Raw genomic sequence first — 12,398 nt, forward strand, 5'->3', positions numbered from 1 at the left:
AACATTACCCTATGTAAATTTATGATTACACAAATGGTATGCCTTTACGCCATGTACAAACAGAGAAAAAACATGTATCCCATTTGTTTACAATAAAAAAAAAAAGAAAGAAAATTGTGCATGTCCTGTACATTGAAAACAAAAAGTAAATATGGCGAGGTTAATTAATGAGCTTCTGAACAATGGAAAGGTAATCTTTTTACCATGGGTCAGAATATTGCTGAGATGTCAGTTCTCCCCCAGACTGATTTATACATTCAATGAAATTCACGCTGAAATCCCAGAAGTCCCCTTTATTTTTTGTAGAAATTGACAAGCTGATTCTAAAATTTATATGGAAGTATAAAGGTCCTAGAACAGTCAAAACAACATTGAAAAGAAGAATCAAGTTTGAAAGCTAAAACTACCTGTTTTCAGGACTTACTATAAAGCTATAAGAATCAAGGCAATGTGGCATCAGAGTTGAAAGAAACAAATGGATCCAAGAAACAGAATAGAGTCCAATGATAGATCCACACACACATAAAGAACTGATTGAAAAAGAAACGTACCCAAAGAATTTTAATGGAAAAGAGACAATCTTGAGCAAATGAAACAACCTGATGTAGACAGACAAAACCATGAAGCTCAATCCACACCCTGCACCACATAGAAGAATTCCTTCAGAAGGGATTCCAAAAAATCTAAAGCTGTAAATATTTTAGAAGCAAATATTTGATGACTTTAGCTTAGGTAAAATTCATAAATAAGTCAACAAAAGCATGATCCATGAAAAAGCAATTTGTAAAATTAAAAACTTTTGAAAAACACTCTAAGTGAAAAGATAAGTGTAAGATTGGAGAAAGTATTTACAAAGCACATATTGAATAAAGGACTTGCACTTGGTACCTATCTTAGTAAGAACATTGTCAAACAAACATAAATGCCCAAAGGATTTAAATGAGCATTTTATCAAAGAATATAAATAGGTGGCAAAGGAGTCTTTGAAAAATATAGGAATGGATCTGAAAATAATTAAGTGGTGTTGAAAAGACCCCTGCCCCACCAGCTCAGGCCTATTTTAAGAGAAAAAGAAAAATTATTAACGGGGCATGTTAAAGGAATTTATCTGAAGATTTAGCTAAGAAAGAGGCAGGATAATTGGGAAAGTCAGAGCATGTCTGAACTAACAGGAGCTGATAAGCAGGAACTATAAAACTGTCCTGTAAAACTTCTGATACCAGATTCCTGACCAAGGACAGAGTAAATAGGATGAGATAACGAAGGACTGCAAATGGCAAAGTAAAATTATGGCTTGTGAAGCATGGCATCTTAAGTTCTGAGCCTGCTCTATCCTTAACAAGGTTCCTTCTCGGGTCAGCTCCCCTAGCCTTCACAGATAAGGTGAAAGAAGTCTGAGTTTATACATTCTTTACCATTTTTTACGACCCGTGCTGCAGGCAATTAGGGAAAGCCTGTGTTTATGCAGGTGCGGAAGAGAGGGGCTGCGGGCAATTTGGGGAAGCCTGTGTCTCCGCCTGTGTCTCTATCTTTCATCCCCCTCTCCAGTTAAAGTAAATTTATGGCTTCTCCAAGAATGTCTAAATGCTGGATTCAAAATAACCAATAAGAAATCTGTTGCTTACCGTGCGCGCGAAACCTGCCCCTTTACCCTATAAAAAACCTGTACCCCAAAGCCCGGTGTGCCAGTTCACCGAAGCTCCGGCTGAGGTTTTACTGAGCACCCGCAGGCGCCTGTGTAATCAATAAACTGCCTCTTGCTTTTGCAGCCAGTGATCACGTGAGTTCTTCCTTGGACAGGGGGTCTGAGGGTCTTTCAGTGTGAAAGTCAAGCAAAAGTGTACATTCGGAGTAATTCCATTCATTATAATTCTAAAAAAACTTTATAATCATAGCAAACCAATGGTTGTATGAGGATGGTGGAACATGAAGAAAAATTTTGGATTTTGGATATGTTATTGTTATGGTTTTTCTTACAGGTGTATGCAAATGTTAAAATTTATCAAATTGCACCTTTGAAATATTCATGGTTTATTATAGTGAATTTCACCTCAGTATGACTGAGATTGCATTTAAAAGCCTAGCCCCTCCAACCCACACTCCACTCCTCCACTTTTGCCTTCTCAAGAACGTTGTTTGAGCAATTCTTTCAAAGTTCTGCATTTTCAATTCTACTTTCTTCTGAACTCTTTCTAATAACTTACATGTGTTTTTATGTCTCTCATTTAAAAAATAAAACAGAGGAAAAGAAATATTTCTTTGATTCTATGTCTCCTTTTAATTCTTTCTTTCAAAACTCTTCTGAAGGGTGGTATACAATGTGTATTGACTCTAATACATCTTCTTCTATTTTTTTTTATTTTGCCCAAGTTCTACTCGAATCAGCTTCCAACTCACGACTACATCAAAACTTACTAAAGTCAATGATCAATACTTAATCCTCCTCTCATTTTACCAATCAACTTCATTTAATACAATTAATCACTCTCTCATTTCTAAAATGTTATCCGCTCCCCCACACTTGACTTCCAAGGTACCTTCCTCCAACACCTTTCTTCTAAGTCTCTCTGTGAGTTCCTCTTCATCATCTTGACCTCTAGATGTTGAAGTGCTGCAGGATTTCTTCAGCCTTTGGACCTATTCTAGATTTACTTACCTTATTCTCTTAGTCCTCTCATTCTCTATTCAAATTATCATCTTCAATCTCTATCTCTTCCTTGAAATCGAGATTCATGCCTACAATGGCCTATTCAGGAGCTTTTGTTGAATATCTAATCAAAATCTCTAACTCGTTCTGTTTCAAGCATTCCCTCTTCCACAAATGTTCTCATTTGTGGAAACTCATGAAATGGAAACTCCAGTTTTTCCACTTGCTCAACTGAAAATCTAACAATCCTTCTTGACTCCACTCTTTCTCTCACACCTATACCCCAAAGCTAATCACTTTTTATCAGTTTCACTGTTAATTCCTCAGTGCTTTAATCCCACTGGAATTATTGCAACGCTCTCTTAATTATCACCCATGCTTGTACTCATAATCATTCAACATTATGCATTGACAGTACACGTACAGTCAGAATAATTCTGTCTAAATAAAATTTTACCAAGCATTTCCTTCATCGTAAATCTTCAATGACCAGGTACAAATAGTCAGTTCTTTGACGAAGGTCCAGTACTGCTGCCTGGGAGTAATTCTCTGATGTTTTGAATCTGCCCTCTGGTTTCTTGGTTCTTCCCTCTGAGTCAGCTTTTATTTTTGCCCATAAAAAGTGATCTGTGTTTACAGCTGAGTAGTCTTCTTAGCCTGCTCCCCATCCCACATCGTTCTGTGTGTCCTGTGTCAAATCACACAAAGTTTATACTCTTCATCTTTCACTATCTGCCCCATTCAGTATTGGCATGTTTTATTTCTTCAAACTCATTGGGGGTTCTTTATGCATCATTTCATATTATACTTTATTAGACAAAAAACATAAATAAAATCTTTCCAAGATAAATCCTTCTTGACTTTTGGTCTCTATGGTTTCTGTGTGACAATGTCATTGAAAAGGATTGCTCACAGAGGGAGTTTATGAGATAAAACCATTAGATTTTTAGTGGGCCTACTGTCTACTGCAAAGTACCTGTGGGGTTGATCCTGTGTCTGTCTGAGGCTTAAAAGTGTTCACTTGGCTTTGTCTCTCCCTCCAGGTGATTGACTGGCAGAACCCAGCCTCTTATTTTTGTCCTGTGTCTAGTTGCTGTAAGAGACTGAGAACCAGAAACGATTGTGTTTCCAAGCTCAGAAAATCCTAGATCCTTTATATTTCCTCCAGATGCTACTTCAAAACTAAATAATTCCTTCCGTATCTATTTTTATACACTATGATGAAATGAATTGACACTTCCAACATCTAAGCTAGAAATCTCAGTAAGATCCATTAGTTCATTAGATGTGATTCTTCTATTTTCCATATTCTTTAGGCCTCAGTCTTATTAAAAGTTTTCATACCTTAATAACAAATATCTCATCTCCTCCAGGTTCCAGTAGCATTTTCCTTGTTTTTAGTCAAGCCCTCACCAACAGCCAACTGTGACAGTCGGCCTTCTACTCATTGTTTTCCAAGGCCTTTCCAGTTCTGCCTACTACCTAGTCCCAAAGACAATGCTGCACATTTTAGATCTGTGTGATTACCAAATGCAAACAGAATCAAGTTTGGGTCCGCTTATTAATGCTGCTTTACAAACCAATTCTAAATCTGACATAAAACAATAGCTATGTTATTATACTTGAGCTTTCACTGGGGTTGTGGAGTCTAAAAATGTGCTGATTTCCTAGAATAAAACCGTGGTTACCAGAGGCTGGAAGAGGTGGGGGAGGAAGGGATGGGAAATGGGTACCAATGATAGTTTGATAGGAGCAAGGAGTTCCAGTATTGAATTATACCCTGGGATGACTACAGATAGCATTCATAACTGTACATTTCAATAAGCTGTAAGAAAGTATATTGGAAGTTTTCACCATAAAGAAATAATAAATGTTTGAGGAGACATATGCTTAACTTGACTTAAACATTGCACAATGAATCACATATATTGAAACATCATGTTACCCCATTAATAGGCACATTTTTATGCTTTTATCAGTTAAAATTAATTTTATTTAAATGAAACAAAATAAAAAATAATTTTAAGCATAGAGGCAGAAGATGGAAAAATAAATATAAGTCTTCAGAACTGTGATTAGAAAGGTTTTGAACATAGTTACTCGTGTATGGAGATAAGTAAAAGGAAAGAGTTTGAGAACATTCTAAATTTTGAGAGATTTTTATTGTGAGAGAAACTGTGAACCCAGCTAAAAGAGCCTATTGCCTTAAATAATTTGAAGGAAGTCTCTGAATTTGACTTCAAAGAAGTAAGCTTTGAAAGTGATACAGTCTCAAAAACTAAACAGGTCTCACAGACTCCATTTCTGTCTTCTTGATAGAAGATAGACAAGTAAGAGCTTATCAAAAGGCAGAGCTAGAAACTACAAAGAACAATTGACAAGAGCATTGTTTCAGATAGTATAATTGGTACAAAACAGAGTGCTTCCTGCCATCAGGGCAAATCAGAGAATAGGCTCAACAGTACTGTGTGCTGGGGACATCCCTGTGTAATCTCATTGCTCTTCTCTTTGGAATAGGAGTTTGCAATTATTATCTTGTTCTTACTCTATTATGTAAGGAGCATGGGGTATAGGTCCGCAAAAAGGAACTTGCAGAAATCCTTATCTTTTGGTATGGCAGTTTCTCCTTTGAAGAGCAAAGTCTGTATTCAGTTTCCCCAGGGGTCAAAGGGTCCAATTGTCTACAAAATGCAACCTCCACTGCTAAAATATAAATAGTGCCGTAAATGGAAACTCAACAAGGTAACGAGGTTCTCTGCTCCTTTTGATATGGTATGACTATGCCTAATTTTCAGCAACTATTAGTAGAAAAGTGTTTCATTTTTTTTTAGCCAAATCGATAAATATATCAATGGTTTTTTTTCTCTTTTTACACCTCAATGTAAATGAGTGGCAAATTTGTATTTAAAGAACATTTCATGGAAAAGCCAGAAATAAAAAGTCTGGTGTCTCCATCATGACTTGGAGGAAAGCTACCTAAGAACCAGTGACAATCATCTGAACTTCACACAAGTGAGAAATAGACTTCTTTGCACATTATTTTACATAGGGTTATTTGTTATATGAGTGAGCATTACCCTAAAAGAAGTAATTTATAATAAAAGTCATGATGCCAAATGTATTGCATTTGGGTATGAAGGTAAGGGAGTTATTTAACTGTGCTGTTAGATTCAGGATTCAGTTTATCATATACTCAGATAAGACCAAGCCAAACATATTGCCTCCTCTGTGTAATAGAGCCAGATAAAATAAAACTAACTTTGGAAATTACACAAATCTTGCTAATTTCACCTTTCATAGTTATTTAGCTACTACTCTTATATTTTAACTATTATAAAGGATACTGGCACATGTCACATCTGCTACTGAGTATTTTAAAGGAGTAAGGAACTTACATAAGTAAGACATGTACTTATAATATGCCACATAGTACATACCATGAAAGGTGAAAATGTGTTTTAAATCAGAAGAGAGATTGATTTTTTCTCCCCTTGGGTAACTACAGTAGTCATTTTAGATTATTCAGGAAAGTTGAGTCAGATTCTGAGAGGTAGAAGTAGCAAAATATTTTCAACAAAGTATGTATTAATGGGCAGAACTATAGGAAGATAAAAATCCAGATTACTATCAAACAACATTACCCTATGTAAATTTATGATTACACAAATGGTATGCCTTTACGCCATGTACAAACAGAGAAACAACATGTATCCCATTTGTTTACAATTAAAAAAAAATCCAGATTACTCAAGATTCTAATGATTTGAACCTCTGTTCTTTGTAAGGGAAACTGGAAGATAAAGTTTTTCAGAAGTGTGGCAAGTCAGAGAAGAACCTTTAATCCAAGTGAAAGCTCTTTACCTTTGCTATTGAAAAAGTCTTGTTAAGCAATGGACTAGTACTTCCTCTGATTTTCCCTACCATAATTGATTGACTTGAAACAAATTCTTATAGCAGAAATAGTGGAATTTTTGAACTTAGAAATAAAATTCCTATGTATGTTCTTGTTTACAAAGTCTAAGGCAAACCTAAGAATGACTTGCTTGAACGAAGTCACCTGACCTGGGCAGAGCTGCTTCATTGTGATTTTGAAAGACTGGCAAACTTTCCCTTCCTCATATTGCAGTGTCTTAACAAATATTTAAGAGGCTTCTTCTGATGGTTATAATTAAGCTTCAAAGGGAATAGGCAAAGCCAGACGTTTAGTTGACCTGAAACTATTTCCTTTTTTTCCATTGTTAACAATGTGCAATTTACCCTTACCTGTCTCCATCACATTTTCCAAAGGCTGAATAAATGTTCACATTTAGGATGTTAGGAAAAGTCAGAATGCTGGCAAGAATTTTTAGTACTGTTTAATTTGGAGCTGGCTCTGGTTTCACCTTGGATCACTGTCCGCACTGTGTATCACATGGTGTTCCAGGACCTATTTGTACTGGCTTCAGTTTAGTCCCCCTTTCAATGATTTCTTTTTTTTTTTTTTTTTTTTTTTTTGCGGTGTTGGGAATTGAACCCAGGGCATTGTGCTTGCAAGGGGAGCACTCTACCAACTGAGCTATCTCCCCAGGCCCTTTTCAGTGATCTTTACCAGGCATCCTGTGCTACCTCTACTAAGCTATTTGACATGAACTTACTGAGCAGCCTTCATCTACATCTGTTCTCTAAGGTTCGAGTTCAGTTTATCTCTGCATGTCCTATTTTTCAACATCAGTCGTTACCACCCCTACTTACAAACAACCTTATTTTGAAACAGAACTCACATATCTCTCAAGACTCACTTGTGCAATTCCATCTTTTCCCCCAGTGGGGCCTTCATTCATGAGATCATCTTAGCAAAATCATTAACTGAATAAAGATGAATGTGCTCATAGCATCTTGAAAAAAAAAATACATCTTCAAGAATGTTTTCACACTATATTAAACTATGTATTTTGTGTGTGTATGTATGTGTCTGATTTGCTAAATAGAGAGATATTTGAGCACATGGATAATACAATGTTATAAAAACTATGTTCAAATTTTTTTGAAAACATAGGGGAAGGAAAGCCAAAGAAATCTATAGAAACCACTTTAAAAATTCAAGAAAGAAAGGCAAATGAAATTAGAAGGTAGTTTACATAAGAGAACCAAAACCATTAACACACACACACACACACATATATGTATAAACCATTTGAATATTTTCATTTAAAAATGTTCATGACCATGCAAATCCATAAAAGAATCTAAAAGATGAATAAGATCATTACAGACAAAGCACCAAACATGAACCAATCAGTAAATAATATGATAGCAATTCAGAATCAACCTCTCTGGAAAATCAATGAAACTTCTAAAAAAAAGAGAGACAAATGATCACAGAGAAGAAATTCAACCATGTTTTTTTTTTTTTTTCTTTCTTATACTGGGGCTTTGACCCAGCAGTGCTTTAAAATTGAGGGATAATCCAAATCCTATATTTTTTTTTTTTTTTTTTTAATTTGAGACATGGTCTCACTAAGTTGTTGAGGTGCTCACTAAATTGTTGAGGCTAGTCTCAAACTTGTGATCCTCTTGCTTCAACCTCCAGAGTCACTGGACTTACAGGTGTGGTCCACTGTGCCAGGCTCAGTCATGTTCTTTTGAACAGTTCCCCACTTCCCAGCCTGGACGTATTTTTTTTTAATTATGGTAAAATATGTGCAACATCAAATTGACCACCTTAACCACTTTTAAGTGTTCAGCTCAACAGTACAGTAGTGTTGAGTACATTCACATTACGCACAACCATTGCTAACATCCACTCTAGAACTCTTCTTACCTTCCCCGACTGAAATTCTATGCCCATTAAACAATATCCTGCATTATCCCTTCTTCCGAGCCCCTCAAACCACCATTCTGCTTTCTCTCCATGTGATTCTGACTGTTTTAAGGACTTTAAAATTGGAATCATACAGTAGTTGTCTTTTTATGACTGACTTATTTCACTTTAGTATGAATGTCCTTCAAATTCACGCATTTTGTAGCAAATGTCAGAATTTCCTTCCTATTTAAAGCTGAATAATATTCCCTCATTTGAGTGTAGATGTGTGTGTGTGTGTGTGACACATTTTGTTCCTCCACTTCCCTATTCAAAGACATTTAGTTTCCTCCTACATTTTAGCTATTATGAATAATGTTGCTGTGAGCGTGGGTGTATGAATATCTCTTGAAAACTTCTCTTCAAATTTTTTATGTTTATTCTAAGAAGTCCCATCTAGATTTTTTTATTTTCACCTGTGACTGCCTCTGTCCTTACTGTCTTAAATAATTTTATGAATAAATTTAATGCAATCATTGAAAGTGGGAGTCTATATCAGGTGTCAGAAAGATTTCACATGTTGAGAATGATGACTGGCCAAAACGAATTACATGAAACTTGATTAAAGACTTTTGATGTAAATCAAGAAAAAGAAACACAAAAGGAGATGGTAATAGAGATATTACTTCCAATTTAACGGCCACCTTTCTATGTCTTCCTTTAGGTCATTCGGAAGAGAGCTAACTGGGACAGTTATCCCTTGGTTGCATTAATTAATCCATGAGCTCCTTTTGTTCTGTTGTTCTACCAGTTACAACAGCCCACCCAATCTACATTATCCATTCAGAATTACAGTATGAAAGACCTTATCTAAGACCTTGCTGAAGTTCAACTCCATTATGTTGCTGTATACCTCAGATCTACTAGTCTAGTTACCTAGGTAATGAAGAGAACAAAGTTACTCTGGATCATTCGTGGTTTTATGCTCAAGCATAATGACATCCTTTCATCATGTTCCTAAGCCTATACTAATGTAATCTCTTCTTGAATATTATTTAAATTAGGGAATGCTAAACTATGAAAAGTTTGCATTGGAACATGAGATTTAAGAAGGCTCACTATAAAAGAAATATGAAATTCAACTTTTAAAAATAAATTCAAGAAGAAATATCCAAAAAACATAAAAAATAAAATGAATTAAGAAGAAATAAATCTTTAAGAAAATCTTAAGGAAATAAAAATTTTCTTAATATTATGCTAGGATTCATGACATCAAGTGATTTCCAAAAGTTTTAGACAGCAGATGATAATTTATGGCATAGTTTGATTTACTTGTGACTAAAGTAATCTAAACAAATATAGACTACCTGGAGCTTAGAGAAATTGGTTACGAAGGCAGGGTGGGAAGTAGAGCAGAGGAAATGAGGGGTACACATGATATTGATACCGATGTTTACTGGTGACGAGTTCTGCTTCCCCAGGTGCTAAAGTATAACAACCAGAAAAGCACACCAAGGCAAGCTTATTATGCAGGCTTTATTTAAAAACAGCCAACACAGACTTCTCCTGGGAGGGAGAAGGGGACCATGGCTGATGTTCTAGAATCCCAAGAAGTGAGCGCACCCTGCAATTTTTATAGATTAGGGTCTTCTTTGTTCTATTCTCTCCCCACCTTATCTTTCTCCTTCCTGCCTACTTGGCTAGGACCAGGAGTTGCAAGTGACATGACAAAAAGGTGAGAAGCAGATGGCAGGGGGAAGGGCCAAATGGAGATTCAGGTAAAGCACCCCCCCACACACACATTAATTAGCAATTCCCTGTCTGCAGCCTTTTGGGTGGGGTAGTTAGGCAAGTAACCTTGGTGATCAAAAAGGCTCTGGAGACACTGACATTCCAATCTCCCAGGGTCGGTCACCAACCTCCCAGACTCTGATGACCTCCATTTCTCGATTTGACCCGATTCTCTGTTCTACACTGACTGATTTCAATTGTTGAAATCCAGTTCTATGAACCATAGTAAAAGGAATGATAGAAAACTAGAAATGAGCACATGCTCACTTTTTAAAAAAGGAAGAAGATGATATGGGGGGTGGGGGGATGGTGGCTAGAACAGCTACTAATGATCTCTGGTGAACTTATCCCACTAATTATTATTTAAAATCATATTTTGAACAATAAATGTTTGTGGAGTGAATGCTAAATACAAGATGGAAATTTAAAAGATAAAAGAACTTATAGAGTCTGTTCACAAGGACCATCTAAACAAACAGTGGCGACACAAGCATAACTTAACAAAGAAAAACAGTTTCACAAGGAAAGAGAAGAGATAAATAATGAGAATTAAAACCATCAACAGGTAGAGCCAATGGGTGAAACTAAAGCACATTTAAATGAGGCAAGCACCAACAAACGCCAGCTGTACTTGGCCAAAGTAAAGAAGGGTCCAAATATTTTCAAGAAATCTTTTGTTGTATGTTTACTTTTTGTTAAATATTTTAATTTTAAAAGTTGTAGATTATGTTTGAAAAATGTTTAAAACCCTTTCATGGGTTAGATAAAACATATGAACCAGTTTAGAATGCCTGCCTTAGGTGATGTTAAGAGTGTTGCGATTTGATCTCTCATAGTTTGATATGCAGAATTTAGACATTAAATTAATTAAAGAAAGAGTACCCCAGGCAAACGCAGCACCATGGGCTATGGGAGGTAAATAGAGATACAATGGTAATAAATAAGAAACTAACTGGGCCCAGTGACACATGCCTATAATCACAGTGGCTTGGGAGGCTGAGGCAGGAGAATCATGAGTTCAAAGCCAGCCTCAGAACCTTAGCAAGTCCCAAAGCAATTTAGCAAGACCCTGTCTCTAAATAAAATGCACATTAAAAATGGGACCCTGGGGATGTAGCACTGTGGTTAAGTGCCCCTGAGTTCAATACCCAGACCAAATAAGTAAGTAAATAAATAAGAAACCGTAAAGAACTTGTTTTGAGAGGGGTATAGAATCTATGGTGGGGAGGAGCAGGAAATATAATAAAATGAGTATTTAGGAAAGACAACAGCGGTGACTAATAGTCCACATAGATTCACTAAATGCATATTCCTGGAAGACTTGCCTCATTATATTTCCTAAGAGTGAGAAGCTTGGTGCTATGCCAGAAAAAATATGAATTTGATTTCAGTGGTGTAATCCTAGAGGTATGTTGGTGAAATAGCTTTCAATCTGTTTGGTTCAATGCTTTTGCAATGAGACAGAGAAGTCATATGTACTAGAGAGTTGATACAAAGCTGGTAGGAATTGCTAATGGGAGGACATCATCCAGCCTACACAACCTCTAGAGACAGAATGCAAAGTCTGCTTGAAAAACTGAAGGTGTTTAAGATATAAGAAAATCAGTAAAATAAGAAATGCCTGACATTAACTCTGAAAGCTACTTCTATTAGAATACTAAGACTTGAAGGTTAATAGACATCTTTCAAATCATACAGCATGTGGCAGAAGTAGTAGAAATCACATCCTGGTATATCTGGACTCAAAGCTTATGTTTATTCTTGTCAATCACAGAATTGTTAAATTAAAAGTGCTGTGTATATTTCTTAGAACTTTAGATCACATTTTGTATTGAGGGGTTGAAGTAAATATCTTTTAATATGTTATTCATATAATCTATGTTTTATTTTTCTAGTGAAACATTAATAGAGATCAGACCTAATACATTGGTTAGATGAGATCAAATTTTATGTAACATTTGTGTGTCAAAAAATGAAATTTTCATATTTAAAAATGCTTATCTTGCCAATTAAAAGTACTTTAATCTCAGACACTGAACAAAAATTTTCTGAGTAACTATTAACTGCTGAGCATGGTTGACAATACTGTGGACACAACATTGAACAAAATAAATAAGGTTTCTTACACGAAGTACTCACATTTCTGTGAGTTAATGTTTCTTTCTGATTCTCATTTCTGTT

This window comes from Sciurus carolinensis, chromosome 6 (genome assembly GCF_902686445.1).
Source record: "Sciurus carolinensis chromosome 6, mSciCar1.2, whole genome shotgun sequence".
Taxonomy (NCBI): domain Eukaryota; kingdom Metazoa; phylum Chordata; class Mammalia; order Rodentia; family Sciuridae; genus Sciurus; species Sciurus carolinensis.